Below are 16877 nucleotides of genomic sequence, written 5' to 3'. Positions count from 1 at the left end.
CGGTGGCCCCGGCCCCGGCCCCGGCCCCGGCCCCGGCCCCCCTCCTCCCCGCCCGCCGCCGGGTGCTCGGCGCTGCATGCGGCGGGAGGGCGGGCGCGGCCCCTTTAAGGCGCGCGGGCGGCGCGGCCCCGCCCCGCCCCGCCCCGCCCGGCCGCCGGGGCGGCTGTGGGGCGGCCTGAGGGACCGCCGCCTCCCGCCGCCTCCCGCCGCGCCGAGGCAGGGCAGGGCAGGGCGCTGCTGGGCCAGCGCTGCGGCGGAGGGGCGGCCCGGCCCGGCCCCGCGGGCGGGCGAACGAACGAGCGAGCGAACGGGCGAACGAGCGAGCGAGCGGACGGACGGACGGACGGACGGACTGACTGACTCACCGACAAACCGACCGACCGACCTGCCGACGGCGAGGCTTGCGGGGGAGCAAACCCCAATGGCTCTGGATTTATAAACACGGCGCAGATGGCGGGGCCGGGTCCCGGCGCCGAGCGCTGCCCCGCCGGCCGCTGAGGCGGGAGGCGAGGCGAGGAGGGAGCAGCGGCGGCGGCGGCGATGGGGGGCGGCAGCTGCCGGCGGGATTAGGTAAGGCGGAGAGGGGAGGAGAGGGGGGGCTGCCCCGGGCGTGGCGCTGCCCGGAGCGGGGCCGGGGGCCGCGGGGACCCCACCGCCCGCCCGCTGTCAGGCTGCGACCGGCCCGCTCGGGGCTGGGGCCGGGGCCGGGGCCGGGCCGGGCCGGGGGGGGCCGCTTCCCGGCAGGTAGGGGTGCAGGCGGCCGCCGTTACGTAAAAATGAAAATGTGCCGCGGGAGCTGCTCGCTGGGGGAGAAACTTTTTGTTGATGTTGTTGTTTTTTCTTTTTTTTTATCCTCAAGGGAAAGCGCTGCTCAGGGAGCTGTGGGGTCTGGGGGTGCTCGGGAGGAGCCCCGCACTTTGCAAACTAGCGGGGACTAGACCCCCGGTCTGCGGGGTGGGGGCGCCCCAAAGGCCTTTTTTTAACACCCTCCCCGCCTTTTTTTTCCCCCCCTTCGTTCAATTCTGCTTTATTTTTCGGCTCTTGCCCCACATGCATATTTGAAGCCCGTGGTTTCACGCTGACACGACAGCCCGGAGAAATTAATGTGCATCCAAGGCGTTGTTTGGCTCCGGGTGGGAAATGCAGCCTTGGCCGAGGCTTGCCTTGGTGCCCCAGAAATGTGTCATTTGTGTGTTGGGGAGAGGGCTGGGGTCCTGGGCACGGCCAGCGGCGATAAGAACTGCGGGGCTCACTTATCTGACGATGTGGTGTTTAGTGGCTGGTGTGTAAATATTTATGGTGGGTAAACAGGGCCGGTGTCTGCAGGCAACAAGTGTATGTTTCTCTAAACCCCAGCTCCGGTCTCTGGAGTGATTGCTTTTTTCTGTCGATTCTTATAATTTCCTGTTCCTTCTTCTCCCTCGGCCCTTCCTCCTGCTCCCTTGCTCTGACAATGCACAAAGAGCAGGCTGCAGTGGGTGCAGGCAGCTGCCTGCCATGTGGGCTGCTGCCAAAGCCACTGAAGCAGCAAAACCTACAGGGCTCTGGCCCTCCTGGGGCGAGGGGCTGTGTTGACCCAATAAACCCATCGCTCCTTCCACCGCTTTGAACCCTCTGGATGTCCCTGCCTGTGCAGCCCGGCATGGCTGCAGGCGCATCTGCCTGCTGGAGGCTGGGTCTGCTCCCTGAACTTTGTGTTTTGGGTCAGCTCAAGAATTTGCCTGAGAGGACAGTGCTGCTGGAGGTGATCTGTGCAATGGGTATTTCCTAACACCGCCCTTTTGGTTCACAGACGTTTATGATTTGGACTCTTTCTGCAGCCTCTCCCTCCGTATTCGCATGAAGCAAAGGTTGGCGCTCTGAATGCCTGAAAACGTTAGGGTTTTGCTGAACCCGGTATTTTTAATCTGGCTTTGGTGGATGTGATGTTGTTCCACTGGTATTCCTTGGCCACGTGGGGTGAGAGTTTTTCAATTCAGCGTAGGACTTTTATCAGCAAGGTTAAGTTTTAGTTTGCCGTGTGCTTTACAGATAAAGGTTTGGTACTGCTGCTAATTCATAGAGGGAAGGGATATGAGTTGGGACAACTGGGTGAGTATTTCCATCTCTTCTGAAAGTGGTGACAAAACTCCTGGAGGGCTTTAGTGAAGCCGTGCTTTCCTAGACGGCTTTAGTGAAGTTGTACTTAATTCTCTGAATTTCACTGCTGACTCGCTGGGTGACTTTGGGACCTAGCTCAGCCTCTCATGTGCCTGGGTCTGCCGGCTCTGCGCAGAAGCCATGCCTTGGGTGGGGAATACGGTAAGCAAGGCTTGCAAAGTGTTTTGAGGCTGAGTCCCAAGATGCTATGGGAGGGAAGGGAAGTTCTGTGTGTGACAATATTTTATAACTTCAGTTGAGTAAGTTTCAATATGAGAGAGACTCTTGCAAAATGCGTTTAGTTTATTGAAAGCAAATGCACTCAAACCTCAGTTTGTTGTTGCCAAAAGGGAAAAAGTAGAAGCTATTTTTGGTGCAAGAGAGGAGATGGGGCACGCACATGTCTGGGGCAGGAAAACACTGGTACTTTGTTCTTCTGGCTTCATGTGGGTGGTGGTTTCTGTTATTTAGCTGTGTGTTTCTGCCAAGCTGCAAAACATACCTGGTTCTGAAAACCCTGCGGAGGTCAGGGCCGTCTCTGCGGAGCTGGTACTGGGCCCGTATGGGAACGCCTCCCATGTTGGCATCTCCAGCACTGGAGAAGTGGGTGGATGCTTCTGGCTCGACACCTTTGAGTGCCAGGGAGGTGACTGGCATTTTTCACGACGAGATCTGGACTGAAACCATAAACTTGTTTCATGCAAGCCACCGAACAGCTGCTGCTTGGCAATACCTTTCACTTGCTAATGGCTGTGGTTGGATTTGAACCAAGTCGCCTCGAGTGGAGGTTGTGCCAGTCCCTGGAGCCATCCTGCGCTAAATCCAGAGAGGGTTTGGTTCAGGCTGTGTTTGCATCTTGTAATCAGGAGATCCAGTCTGGTTAAGGCAGTTTTGTTACGATTGGCGATGAAGGCGAGCATGCAGCTGTGCTGATAGCTACACATGTTAAGAGCGCTACCCATCCCATCTCCACGGCAGCTCTGGACTGCACTGGCTGGAATTGGTCATAGGAGCTATCTTCGTCTTTTGTGACATGGCTGTAAATTATTTGTCCCCTCGATGGTTCCTGGTGTTCCCCCTGCTGCTGGTTCTGGTTGTTAGTGGCCTCTGCTGAAATACAGTCCTGTTTGTGGTCAGGTCATCCAGAGAGAAACTTGAAGTCAACCGTAATTTACATGTTTGAGATACCATCATCTTCACAGCTCTTTGGGGAGGAGGAAAGTTAGCATCTCCCCAGTTTCTAGATGAGTAGCTAGGAAAGGAGGATTAAATTGGTAAATTTTCAGGTAGTGGGTTTTGGGTGACTGATTTGAGCAGTTGTGGAGGAGTGTGGGTTTGAGAGGGCCTGTGTTTGGGGTGCAGTACTACCCATCCCTGACCTGATGTCTCATTCTGACCAGATCACTAGACATGCCTGAAAATTGAGGTCAGGGGGGTTACGTGAAGTTCAATGTGTCAGAGCGAGTCTGCTGGAAAGCTGGAAAGCTTTCCCCATGAGCGCTCTGCCCGTTCAGTGCGAGGGCTCGTTTCTCCCAATGGCAAAGTACTGGTTCCCTCCTGGGTTTTGTGCCTGCAAGCAGGGATCCCCCAAATGCAGACTGGGGGCTAGTTGCGGGCGTACTCGAGGGTGGAAATCCAGGGCAATGTGTTCTTCAAAGGACTTATCTTTTTGCAGCTGCATTTGTGCGAACTGTGGCTTGCTTTAGTCTTCACTGAGAGATTTCAACGGAGAACAGGGTCAGCTCTAATGGAGCTGGAAATGAGGTATAGCGGCACCCAGTCGCCTCTGTGATTAGTGACTGAGGCTTTTGCAGCCGCTTAAGGATTTGGGCATCATGAGGTCATGGATTCTCATCTAGGATGCTGTGGCATAGGCTCTTGCGTGGCTTTGAAGGGCCCTTGCTGTGTATTGACATAGGAAAGTGGTAGAGAATTGCTATTTATGGCTGGACTTGTGCTGGCACACAGGTGTCAGGGTCTCTGATTTGCCCTGGAATGTCGAAGGGATAGATCTTTGCATCACAGCAGAAAATGGAAATGCGTATCACTTAATGAGCATGGCTAGAGCAGAGATGCTTCCTAAAAAATGATTGAAGAGGGGAGCTGGAGTTCCAGAACAAAGGGCACGAAGATGCCCGTAATAGCCTGGTCAGAGTGAGGGAGGGGGCTGGTAGGAAGGGGAGGAGGACAGAAGAGCAGAAGGAAATGAGTGATTTGGCAGTTTTGGGAAGTGAACCCTGACCCGCGCACGAGGCAGCAGCGGGACTGTACTGGGAATTGAGAAATCTGGGTTGCACCCCCAGTCCTGCTGCCCCCATCCCACTTGCCACTTCTCTTCTGGAGGCCACCAGTTCTCCCTTCCTGCCAACCTGCCTCTGGCAACTGGAGGCTCTCTGGGGTGTGGGCTGTCCCTTACAAAAGGCAAGGAGAGCACCTCAGGACAGGCGTTTTTGGTGAGCAGACAGTGCTCATGTGGTGCTGCTACCCCTGCCATCTTCATGGTGGGAAGCTCAGAGAGATGGGATGTGGTTGTTGTTGGGCAGGCAAGAAGAGATGCTGATTGCTGCGGACCCTGCTGCTAACAGTGTGTGCTCGGCCGCTGGTCTGAATTTGGCTTGGAGATGTTCAGAGAGGAGCCCTGCCTGCAGGGGAGAGGTGACCGGTGCTGGCGCTGGAGGAAAAGCAATAAAGATGGAGCTTGATGGTCGTGGCTGTGATTGCTACCACAGTGCTAGGGCTCGAGGATAGTTGGGGCATGGGGGGGACGACACGGAGAGCAAAGCAATCGGCACGGTTATGTGCCTGCTGGGTGGCAAGGAGGATGCTGATAATGGTTAGTGCTCTCAAGCGCTTTATAGCTGCAGAGCACTGAACAAACATTAACGAATGTAAAGGATAGCAGCTTCGTCTAGTTACAGAGAAGGGAAGTTAACTCCAAATTAACTTTATGATCCGTGAAACTGAAGGTTATTTAAAAAAATAATAACATAAATGGAAATGCTGAAGTTTTCCAGAGTCGCTGAGTATGCTGCTTGTTGTTTAATGCCTTCCATTTTTTCACTCCCAGTCTGTGTTTTTGGCTCGGGAACAAATTACAGGCAATATCAGCTTACGCTTGGATTTGAACCCACATTACTCTTAGTCAGCTGAAATATTTCCCCTTATCGCCGCTCCCATAATGTTTATTTTAGACCAGATAGCATCATGGCTTTTCTGCTAGCTGTAGGGAAGAAGCCAGTCTTTGAAACAGCCCAGCACCTTGGAAAGAAATGATCTCAAAGCCAGTTTGCTTTCTGAAAGGTACAGCTTCATTTTCCACCGAGAGCTTTATGCAAGGCTGTATCCCAGAACAGTTCACGGCATTAAAAACCCAGGAGGCAGCAGATGGATGAATTGCTGACAGATTTAAAATCGTATGACAAACATAAAGGATTCAGACGTGAGGCCAAGGCAGGAGGAAGGTTGCAGGGGGGAGGTGGAGGCAGAAAGGTCGAGTAAGTTATTCTGGGCAGGAGATGTGCAATCAAAGGCAGACTCCAGTGGGTTCAGCCTACAAGGGGAAGGGAAGGTCTTCAAGAGGAGGGATGTGGTGAGGAGCATGTTCCCATCAAAGGGCAGGGAACCCTCCGTGTCCTGCACCAGTGGTGGGAGGAGGGAGGGGACCAAGTCCAGCCTCGGCAGCGGCAGTGAAGCCAGGAGGAGCGGGGCTGCCCTGGGAGGAGACAATGTGGTGGGGCCCAAATGGTTTCCTCCTGTGGGAAGTGGTCCGAGGGAGAGTGCCAGCGCTCGGGGAGGCAGGGGACGGTGTGAGTATTGTCTCTGGTAGCCGCAGCCGGGGCTGCGGCTCTCCCGGCGGTGCATGTGTTGAGGGAGGGAGAGCCAGCAGGATTTCCTCTCTGCGGTGCTGGCTCCCGGGTTAATAACTAACCAAGCAGTCTAGGTTTATCCTTTCATTGTGGAAGAGAATTATTTACATAATACCACTCCGCGTAATCTTTATTTAGCATTGTTTCCCTGGCCTAACTCTGGACAGAGTGGCGGTGCCCAGAAATGCAGTTTCGGCCCAAATACGTTGGAAGTTAACCCTTACTGTCTGGGCGTGCTTCACCCTGCCTGTGCAATGAACTGGCTGTAAACTGAAGAAATACTCCAGTGGTGTGGCCATCTGTCATGTAGTTTTTGGGACCTTTAAGTCTTCTAAACCCTGTTTTCTGCTGGCTCTGGGCTGGTGCTCTGTGCTGGTACCCGAATGCTTCTCACCAGCTTCCTAAGCAACACAGTTAAGGTTTGTCCTGTGCGTGTTGGGGCAAGAGAGTGGTTTGTATTGCGCTCTTCTGTGTCTTTATGTTAAAGAAGGCAGAAGGAAAGAAATGTGTCAGCCCGTGGGTGGAGGATGACAGGATTTGGGAAGCTTCCTGGTGCGGATCATCCCATCGTCTGTAATCAGTCCCTGAGGACTCTCTGTCTCCCAGGCGGGCAGGTTTCGTCCTCCTCGGGGAGTGTGTAATTGCAAGGTCTGGAGGCTTAGATGGTTGTGTAAAGAGCTGGGGCCTGATTATTGCGGCACACTACGGTGAAGGACTGAACCCTGGGCTTGGGTTTCAGTGGGATGTGGTGGGAGAGTTGAATCGGTGAGTAGGATGGCAGGCAAAGTCAAGCTTTCTGAAAATCTACCTGTACCTCCTGCTGTGCAGTGCTGGCTGGAGAGGGTGGAGGGTAGGGTGTCTTGTCCCCGCAGCGTAGAGGAGTGTGGGCTTCTAATAAGCTGTGGCAAACAATGGAAAGTTGGCTTTCTTCTGAGAATATTTTAAAACCTTATAAAATTACTCCAACAGCTACGTTTTTATAGGACCAGGTCTCAGCTGTGTGATACTTGATCACTTTGTAAATAGCTCAGTTTTTGGCCTCTGCAAACTTCTTGAACACGTACCTCCCAGCACTGCAGAAACACTGGTTAGCACATGGTTTATTGGTGGCAGCACCTGGCTCATATAGCAGAAGGCACTTTGCAGCTCTGCATAAGTGTTTACTGCCAAGGCCGTGTGATCTCTTTGGCCTGATGTTGCAAGGAGCTGGTTTTGCGAAGGCTGCAAGTCCCCAGTGATTTACACTGGATTACCCAGTGGTGCATGCACAGTCCAGGCTGGACGTTGGCATGTGATGGCCTCTCCTGTCAGCCTTGCTGGAGGGCGATGCAGATTCTCTGTCAGTTTTATGCTGGTGATATGGATGTTACCTGATCAAGCCTGAAACTTGCTGGAACACAGGTAACTTGTTAACACCCTCCTTGAATCAATTACACCTGGCAGGGTGAGTTTGCATTGGATCGGTGCTGAGACGTGTGACTGCAGCATTCCTGATCCATTGCTTGAAGCCCTAAAGCTTTGTCTACTGAGTCGTCAAGCTCTCACTGTTACCGTCATGCGATTCATGATATCATGCGGTATGTAAATCTTAGGTGTGTAACAGAGTGGTGGTGTTTGGTATCAGAGCTGTGTGCTCGGGAAGTTTCTCCAGTCGTTTGCCTGGGGGTGTTTTTCCTGCATTGGGACCTTAAATAACTGTGTCCCCTCTTCTCTGGCACAAGAGTTTCTTCTGTTTGGCGAAGGGGATGACTCTTTCCTGTTGGAAAGATTTCCTTGATCAAGCCCTTGTTTTTCTGCAGGTACCACGTCATATAATTCCATTAATAAACTTTTCAAGCTTTGTCTTGAAAGCAGTTACAGCTTTTTTTTTTTTTTTCCCTTTGCTGCAGAGTTTCAAGCTCATGCCAAAGTCTCAGCTTCATTTCTAGGTCACCGGTCTGCCCTTTCATTTCCCCCCTCACGCTGAAGTTGGCCGGCTTGTTTTGATTTGGTAATATGTGAGGTGGTGTCCACAGACAAAACCAGGCAGGCCAGTGAAATTCATGTTTCCCTGCAGCCTTGTTCCTGTTGTGTGTGTGTGAATAATAATTTCCAAATGCTAGACCAGAGGTGATTAAAAACTGTCAAAGAAATAAAATGCAGCAAAGTCTGTGTTACAGAAATCTGTGTATCCAGTGTTTTGGGAAAACTCTCTGAACTGGCAGTGGAAAAAGCCATCAGTATTCTTATTTAAGGCTTTCTAGTCTTAAATAAATGTCACTTATTTGGGAGGCGCTGATGAGGCAGCCTGAGTGTATCCAGGCTATGCAGGAGGCTTGGCTGCCGCTGGCTGTGTGCAGGGGCCTGGGGCCAGTAGCACTGCCTTTCTGCGCTTGCTCTGCAGAGTTGTTTGGGATCCTGAGCTGCTCTTGAGATGTTTTTGCATGATGTGTGGCACAGGCACCTGGGCAGCTAGCTCAGCTGCGGGTTTGTGGCTGGAGCTGCGTAGCGTGACTGGCAAAGGGTAGAGGGGTGAAAGGCTTCTCTGCAGCCCGCATGGATGCTTGAGTGGACATGAAGAGCTGAAAATCCTCCTTGGGAGCGGCACACAGTGTCTGCTGCTTGCTCTGAGTGAGTACAAGTGGTTGTTTTTTACTGAGCTGCAAGGCAATGGATGTTCAGAGGTTTTTATGCAACTCCAGTGTTGGGACCATGAAGTAGTTGTCATGTCATCAGTTAGATGCGTTGAGCATCTTTATTTTTGGAGCAAATGATCCTGCTGACGGCATGTATAGGAGGTGTCAGCCAGCTCTTTTTTCTTCTTCCTCTCTATTTTTTTTTTTTTTTCTTCATTTGTAGGTTTTAGTTTTGGCTTGGCTTTGCTCTCTTGACAGGGTAGCTGCTAAAAAATTTTGTTGTGCTTTTTGATTTTTGATGTCTACGTGTCTTAAGATGCCATGATTAGAGATGCACGTAAAGAGCTGCTGTGGTTTTGGTCCAGAACCCAGCCAGCTGCCAGCAGCGTTCCTGAGGGCTGTGTGGTGATGGACTGAGAAACACTGCAGGATTTTGGGTTTTCTCCAGCATTATGAAACAGAAGTAGAGATGTCTGTGTGTACCTTAAGGATTGTGTTTTTGTTCTAACTCTGTCGCTGTGGAAAGCTAAGGTTTGCATCTTTTCCACTGAGATTGCTGCTCATGAAATTTAGAGCACTTCTGTGAATGTCCTTAAACTCTGCCAACAGCAGGTGAAAGCTGAGAAATGCGGAGTTTGGTTTGCCCAGAGGTGGAGGAGTCGTGCTGCAGAGGCAGACGCAAGCACCCTGGTTGTTCCTACTTCCCCTGCCAAAGACGGTGTGAGTTTTGCTATCTGTTTCAATGAGACAAGAACTTTCAGCTCCATCTGCAGCTTTTTTTTTTTTTTTTCATTTTGTTCAGTTGTGCTTTTTAAATGTCCATGGATTTCTTCTCGGCAGGAGGTTTTATTCCTCACACAATGTATTATTGTGTTTGTCTTGCTCTAGTTCCTTGTTTTATGCGGAAACACCTTGAACCTTTGGCTGAGTTGGAAGATGGGTGCAGAGTCAGACCCCGGCTGCAGGCGTGGGGCTGTTCCAGGAAGAACATGTTTCTGCATGACTCTTCAGCCTTGAGTTACCTGGTTGCTGCTTGAGGCATTAAATGTGTTTGGCTAACGCAGGCACTCCCCTGCGTTTTGATCAGGCAGTCTACATGTACTTATTTTTTTTTATGGAGGCTGATCCTTAGGGTAAAGAAGGCCATAGCCAGAAATAAGTGAGTGTTCACACTTGCCTTTATGAACTTCTTGAGTATTTTGCCAATTAATTCTTGGGTAACTGAGGCTAAAATACCTACTGTAAAGGACACGGCCAGGAATGCTGCTAACCTGGGGCCTGATCCTTTTTTCACTCATTCCAGTTTTGCATAAACTTGATAAAGGTGCCTGTGCTGTCTTGGCCCTTTGTAGTCTGCTGTACAAAGCCTCTCAACCGGCAGAAGAAATGTCTAAATAAATACAGCAGCTTTGCCTTGCAGTTTTGCCAAGTCAATTTAGTGTGTATGTTGAGGAGGCAGAACAATTAGTTAGGGAGACAAATGGGTCTTCTCTGTGTTCTGCGCTCCCGTCACACGGCCAGCTCCAAGTGTTGCGATAAGCATAACAGTGAAATCTGTATTAAGCAACCAATTAAGGCCTCTGCAGAAGAAGGGGGAAAAAAAAAGTTGCAGCTTAACATTAACCTGCTAAGAAAGGTGGAGCTGAATTGTATCTCTTAATGGGTTTGGGTCTGTCAAACAAGGGTGATTTCTTCTGCCTTTTTCGCAGCATCTATCCGACTTCTTTTAGGCTGTATTTTTGGGATATGGAGGGCTTTGGCTGTAGTGCTGGCTAAAGGAGTTTGACACATCACTGCCCCTCACCATGTTCCTATCCCAGGGCTTCTCTCTCCTGTTATTTTTCACCTGGGTAGTTGAATGAATGTCTTCACCAAGCAATGGTGCTTTTGGTTGAGTTGGCACTGCTGTAGGGGTAGTATGGGTACTGCAGGGAGGGCCAAGGTACAGACAGCCTGAAATCAGGGGATAGGGGCTGTAATTTGCACAGCTTGGTTACATTTCAAGCTGATGTCTTTTGCAGGAGTAAAACCACAGTCCTAAAATTCTCCTCTAAATAGCAGATTTTTCTCTCAAACTTCTGCACCGACCTGTGCTTATCTCTGATGTTTCTCCCTTTAGCAGGGGATAACCCAATTCTGCAACAGATGATACAGTCCCTCACGCGGTGTTCTACTTGCATTCCCGCAACAGCAGTGATTTCAGCCTGGAGTCGCAGTCAGGCAATATTGGTAGAAGTTGGGTCCTTTCCTGCCATGATCTGGGCAGCTGGGAAGGTCTGTGGCATTTGCTCCTTTTCCATAGGCTGGAAATGGACTGCCTGGTTCACAAACATGGCAGGGTTTGGACTTTTCACGTTGCCCTCCATGTGCCCGTTACTGCTTTGTGTTAGGTGCTGGCTGCGTTACCTTTGTTCCTTGAGCTTTGCTTGTGCTCCCTGGGAGACTCAAGTAGTCTGTGGTTTTGTGCCTTCAGCCCTGCATATCCAGGGGAGAGCTGATGAAGAGGAAAGCTGGTCAGATGCCATCCTCTGTGCCCTGTGGCAGCTTCTGCAAGCACCGGTCTTGGCTCAGTTAGGCACTTGATGAACAGAAAGTGAGAGAGGGGAGGGTCCTTTTGGCAAGAAAGTTTAAAACCGCTCTTCTACAGGAGCTTTGCTGAATTGCAAATTGCTGTTTCTCTCCCACTTCTTTTCTAAATCTGCTGCTGTTCTAGAAGTGGCAGTAGTTTTTTGCTCGTGTGCGCTAGTGCATGGATGAATGAATGTGTGTTGCAGTGTAGAGTTGTAAGTAACTGACATGATGTTGATCATAATGTAGCTAATGACACTTAAAAATATTTGCTTGTTTGGGGAAATGCTGTAACACACTGTGGTCTCTTCCCAGGCACTGGAATAGATAAACAAGGTTCGGCTGTATTTGGCATGGTGTTTGGAGAGGTGGACAGCTTTCTGTCACTTCTTTGACAGATGGGTTTTGAATTTTTACGAGAAAACAGAGCATCTTTTTGTTTCTTCCGCCACTCAAAAACAAAGAAAAGCCAGGTGGAGGGCAAATCTCACATGCATTCTGTTTATTTCCATGTGCAAATGCATCATCTTGATGTGTCATTAACCTGGTTGCTCTCTGGTGCTATTTTTAGCAGCCTTATGATCTACGGACAAGGAGCTCTTCCAGTAAGCATTTGTAAGCAGCCCAGAGTGGGGTGGGGGGGGGGTGTTTGCACAGAGCCCAGGGTGTCCCGGGGCGGTGGGGTCCTCCTCCCTGCCCTGCCGGGGGGCCTGGAGGAGCTGGACACAGCTCCCCCATCCCCGGTCTCACATAGGGAAATCTGTGTAAAGCATTACTCTTCAGTTCCTGTGACCATGGTAACCAACTTGGATACATCAAACTTGACTAATTAACCTAATGGAGAGTCGTTTCCAGGCTGAGTGTCTCCCCTCGGATTTCAGAGCAGAACTTGTGTTGTCTGATCCACCAGCAGCCTTCACAGCCAGCACTGACTTTCTCAGGGTGGTTTCTCCAGCAGGTTTGTTTCCCAGGTCCATATGAGCTGGAGGGTATGGCTCTGAACTGGACTGATGTCTCGGGCGCTTCTCTTGCTCTGCATTCCCCTCTTGCTGTATAATCTCTCAGATTCCCATGGGAGAAAGGTCCCACACTCAGATGGGAAAAGCTTGCTCTGATTTCCTCATTGGACTGGGTGAGGTGAAAGTGAATACTTTTCTGCATCTCTTATGTTTCTGTACTGCACTGCAGGATCTCTGCCACCCTGACTTTTGCTGTTTAAAATCTGGTCAAATCCTCAGGCTTTAAACAAAACAACACATCCTGGAGATGTCTGTGCATGTCTTTGGGTTTCCTCATCTTAATGTACTAGTTAAAGGCATTGCTACTTTGCACTGTTTCTCCTGGGTTTAATTATTATTTCAGTGATTGGAGCTGCAGACTGCAGCAGGGACTTAAGAGTTCAGCCTCAATTAAAAACCATCCTGTGCCAGGCAGATAGCGGCAGGCAGCACTGCTATTCTCAAGTGTCTCCAGCAGTCCATCTAAATACCATGTGATCGGTTGAGTTGAGAAATCTGAGTAGGCAGAAAGCAGTTTCTGGGATAAACCTTGTGAGTGCTTCTCAAAATAGCCTGAAAGCAAGGTTTTGCTTTCCGCAGCCGCTCTTGGTCCTTGAGGCTGGTCAGAATTTTAGGTGGATTACTAAATATTGCTAAGCTCTGATCTTCAAAAATCACGGGATCCTTTTTTTTTTTTTTTTTTTTCTTTTTGATGCTGCCTCTGGTGTGTTTGAACTTAAAGGATTTGCATTTTCATGTCTTTTTAGCCTTAATTGTAAGTACTGGGACCTTCCTTGTTTGCGGTTTCAGCTTTTTATATTTTTCAGCGAAGCTGAAATCACTGTGCAGTTGATGACCCCGTGTTTGACCCTTTGAAACCTCTTGGGCAGCCCGGCAAACAAATGTGCTGTGAGGAGCACATGAGAGTAGCCTGAGCCATTATGCTGGTCAGTCATTGACTAGGACTCTTGTTTTTCTTCCTTTGAAGATCTGCTTAATCATTGGCATTGCAATCCCCACTGTGCTGGGCACCTGGAGGGGTTTGCTGGCCTCTCCCCCTGACGTCCCGGGTGACGTGGGAGATGGCAGGGGGGCTTTAGAGAGTCCAGTGCTGTAATCAGGTTTTACTGGGGAAGAGATTGTCATTGATATCCCTGGGATTTGGCATCTATATAAATACACGAGCCAAGCTCTATTTAAGTGTGTAGGTTCACATCAGTTCATTTGCCTGGGAACAGAGTAGGGAGCATCCGAAGACTGTGGTCCTTCCGTGTTATTTCTATTCCCAGTATAAAATATAGATGCTCATGAGGTGGGGCTTGCTGAGGGTCAATCCCTGTAAATGCTGGTGCAGCTAGATGGAAGTGACTGCTTCAGACATGGCTGATTTCAGGCCTAATTGAGAGATGGGGATAAAAACCATGTGTCTAAAACTGGTATGGTCACACTGATGGAGACTAGTGCCCATGGGCCTGGGTGCCGCATAGGTAACTGAAAGTTTGTGAAGCAGCTCTGAGATCTCATGGTTGTGAGTTGGTTTTCCAGCCTTATTTACTGTTATACCTCTGGGTGATACTGAACTGCAGAACTGGAGATACTGCAGAACTGAATTCTTCAGCTGAATTCACATGGGAGAAACGAGAATTGCTGCTTTTTGTTGGAGGGAAAAAAAAAAATCTGCTTATATCAAATGCTTGTGATCCTTCCAGCTTGTGGCTTGGAAAATGGGAGAAAATTGATAGTGAGGGCTGACCAGCAGGTGGAGAGAGGTAAGGTCCTGGCTTTCTGTGGGCCTTCTTTCATGAACTTTCTTGTCCTTCATGTGTTTGCTGATGTGTCAGTGGAACTGAATTTTATTGGCAAAAATGTGGTTTGAACGGTTATCTTAGATTCACTCTCAGTTGCTTGCCTAAGGGTGATTTTAAGCTAGGTTTCCAGGATCATCGCTGCTCTTGCTGTGGCTTTGCCTGGTCTGCTCTCCCCTCCCAGGCTGGCCGTCTGCACGAGGGGCATCTCTGCAGAGAGCAGCATGTCATTCGTGCTCACTGTGTACTGAGCAGAAGCCATGAAAGAAGTCGTTTGGATGACAGTGATTTGGGGTAGCTCTAGAAAATAATTTTCTGCTGGTGGATAGTTCCAAACTATTTCCCTCCACCCCCCCCCCCCCTCCCCAAAACAAAAGAAGAGATGAAAGGATTCATTAGGAATTATTCACTCAGCTCTGCCGCCTGTCTGAGATCTGGCTGTCTACGTTCATCCCCCAGCTCAGGGAAGGTCAGAGGGCATCTCCCTGGGGAGGATTTGCTGTTGACTGAATTGCACTCTGTCATTATCCTGCTGGATAACGAATGCAGTGGCCTCATTGGCACTGGCTTCAGAAAAAGCACGGTCATCTGCATGTGGCCTTGAGGTGAGAGGCGAAAACCTAAGGAGAGCGGTGTGGAAAACCTCATCTTGTGGGAAAGATACAGGATGGACCCAGGCGGTTTGGCACAGCATGATGCTGAACAGGTCTGTAGCCACTCTGGACCTCTGTGTTACTTTGCTCTTCCTTGGGATGTGGGGGGACCCAGCAAGAGGGTTTGAAGGACAAAACCCCTTCTGATGGGGTGAAACTGGTTAGATTTGCTCCTGTTTTCCTCAGTGGAAAATGTGGCATGCTTGTGACACAGTTTGAGATCTTTTAATAATACTTAAACCATTTTTTTTTTTCCTGTTTGTTTTGTTTTCAGATAGGTTTCCTGAAAGAAAAACATACAAATCCCCCTGAGCTAATTGGTGTGTGATTTGAATTCAGCTGCTCCCTTGGAAGAGCTTTTCCAGCAGCTGATCTGAAAATAACCTTTCCCACAGTATTGTGAGTTGTCAGTCAATGCTAAAGGATCCTGAAGTTGCTGGTGAGGAGGAGAGATGTGTTTTGTTTGATACGCTGCATCTTTTAGTTTGAGTGTCATAAAATACTCAGAGATGTGTGAAAAAGATCCTAATGGAGAGAGGCTATCAGAGGAATGCAAGTCTTGGTAGCTGGAAATGAATAAGAAACAGTTGTGGGTGCTTGAGCCTGTTAGGCTGGCTGAGGAAGTAGATAGACCTGAAGAAAGTTTACATTTTAAGCACCAATTTCAGATGAAACCTACCGCCTTGTGCCTTGATCTTCTGGCAGCTGCAGGCTTAGAAGGGCTTGAGGCTGTGCCCTTCCAGCGTGTGGTTGCATGTCGCTGAACTGCATGGGGGTGGCCAGATGCAGCCCTGTGAAGTAAAGTATTAAGCTTCAAACGTTGGCCTTCATTGCCTTTAGGCTAAGTCAGTTCCCTGGAAGATGCTGTGATAAAATTGCTGGCCCAGGTAATTTGCGTCTTGATGACAAGCAGCAGAGAGGAGGGCGAGAGTTTGTGTGTCTGCTTATTGCTGTCATCCGTCTTGCAATCAGAAATATATGAAATGGCCTTTTGTGTTACAGCGCAGCGTGTGTGAGTGCATATTTAAGTGGTTAGCAAATATATCCAGTTGCTAGATAGGATCACATCACCATCTTAACAAATATAGACAGTGATGGTTCACATCTGGATGTCCTGACAGTACAGTACAGGAGGAGGTGGTCTTAGTGAGTTTTAAATCTTATACCCGAAGCAGGGTAATAATTGCTTGAAATCTCTGTAATTCTGCCACAGCATTAAAGGATGTAGAATTATCCTGTGCTGTAATAAAACAAAAAAAAATACAGCTGCCTGGAAAATTCTTGTTACTGTAATCCAGCACAAAGTGTGTGGGACTGGTCGTGAATCAGTTTAATTGCTTTTGGGGGGTCTGATCCTCCAGATCCTTATCGCTGCAAGAAAAACCTCCTCAGAAGGGCGGTTGTTTTTGGGCTGGTGTTCAGCTGTGTGATGCATGACCAAGTGGTAGTTTGTAGTATTTATGAACTAGGGCAGAAGTAGATCCCTTTATTCAGGCAGACCCATATAAGCCTTCAGCACTCTATATTAGGCCCCGAATTTGCCTGCGTTATAAACAAGTATGTGGCTGCGTGCTTGTGTGTGTTTCTTTTTTTAAGCTGAAGGCAACCCCTTAAGCTCTTTTCTGCAGGTCTGTTCAAGCTGGGGCATGGGGAATTCCTAAGAGGATTATCATGGTTTACTTGATACAGAACTTGAACTTGAGCAATGGCTTATCTTATCAGTGATAAAAGACATGGAAATGAAGTTTATGTAACCAAAGAGGTCTTGAACATGGCTTCCCCTCTGCTGGAATGACAGGTCTCCGGAGTTGTTCTCTGTTCACAATTGCAGTGTTTCTGTTATCTGGCGCGTACTGCACGGGTACCGCTGGCAATCATTTATTTCCAGTGCTGTATTTGGAGCAGTTCTGCAAGAAAAGAAAAAGAAAGGGGTGGAAGGGGAGGGCTGCAGAGCCTTAGCAAGAGAGGGTGGGCATTTGCTGCTTTAGCTGGAAAGCTTGGTGTCTGGGCTGGAGAGACTGGTGCCGATCATGGCTCGGTGGCAAGCTTCTGCATTATACTGAGCTCGGCAGGTCATTTGAAGAACAGCAGAGAGCAGACCCACTTCACTAGTGGGCTGTGAGCACAGGGCTGGAAAGTCTCTCAAGTTGTGAGTAAACTTGACCCTGAGAAGCAGAAAAGGCCTGGGAATAGGTAAAGATGCCCAGTCTGTTCCTAGTGAATCAGAAAAAGC

General features: G+C 49.5%; 1 protein-coding gene across 15 annotated transcripts in view; it reads left to right on the top strand.

Annotated features, from left to right (window-relative positions):
• Positions 1–218: 218 nt before the first annotated feature.
• Positions 219–16877, top strand: part of NCOR2 (nuclear receptor corepressor 2) — a 260683-nt gene continuing 244024 nt past the window's right edge. For 4 of the 15 annotated variants that reach the window (XM_030024275.2, XM_030024274.2, XM_030024272.2 and 1 more), the window contains exon 1: positions 220–570. The gene's annotated coding sequence lies outside the window, so the exon portion shown is untranslated. Of the gene's footprint in view, positions 571–16877 lie in introns of all 15 variants that reach the window. The other 11 variants (XM_030024285.2, XM_030024286.2, XM_030024278.2 and 8 more) reach the window with 3 other exon arrangements.

Source organism: Aquila chrysaetos, chromosome 9 (genome assembly GCF_900496995.4).
Source record: "Aquila chrysaetos chrysaetos chromosome 9, bAquChr1.4, whole genome shotgun sequence".
NCBI classification, from domain to species: domain Eukaryota; kingdom Metazoa; phylum Chordata; class Aves; order Accipitriformes; family Accipitridae; genus Aquila; species Aquila chrysaetos.
Note: the sequence above shows the minus strand (reverse complement) of the source record. Positions and strands in the feature narration are given on the sequence as shown.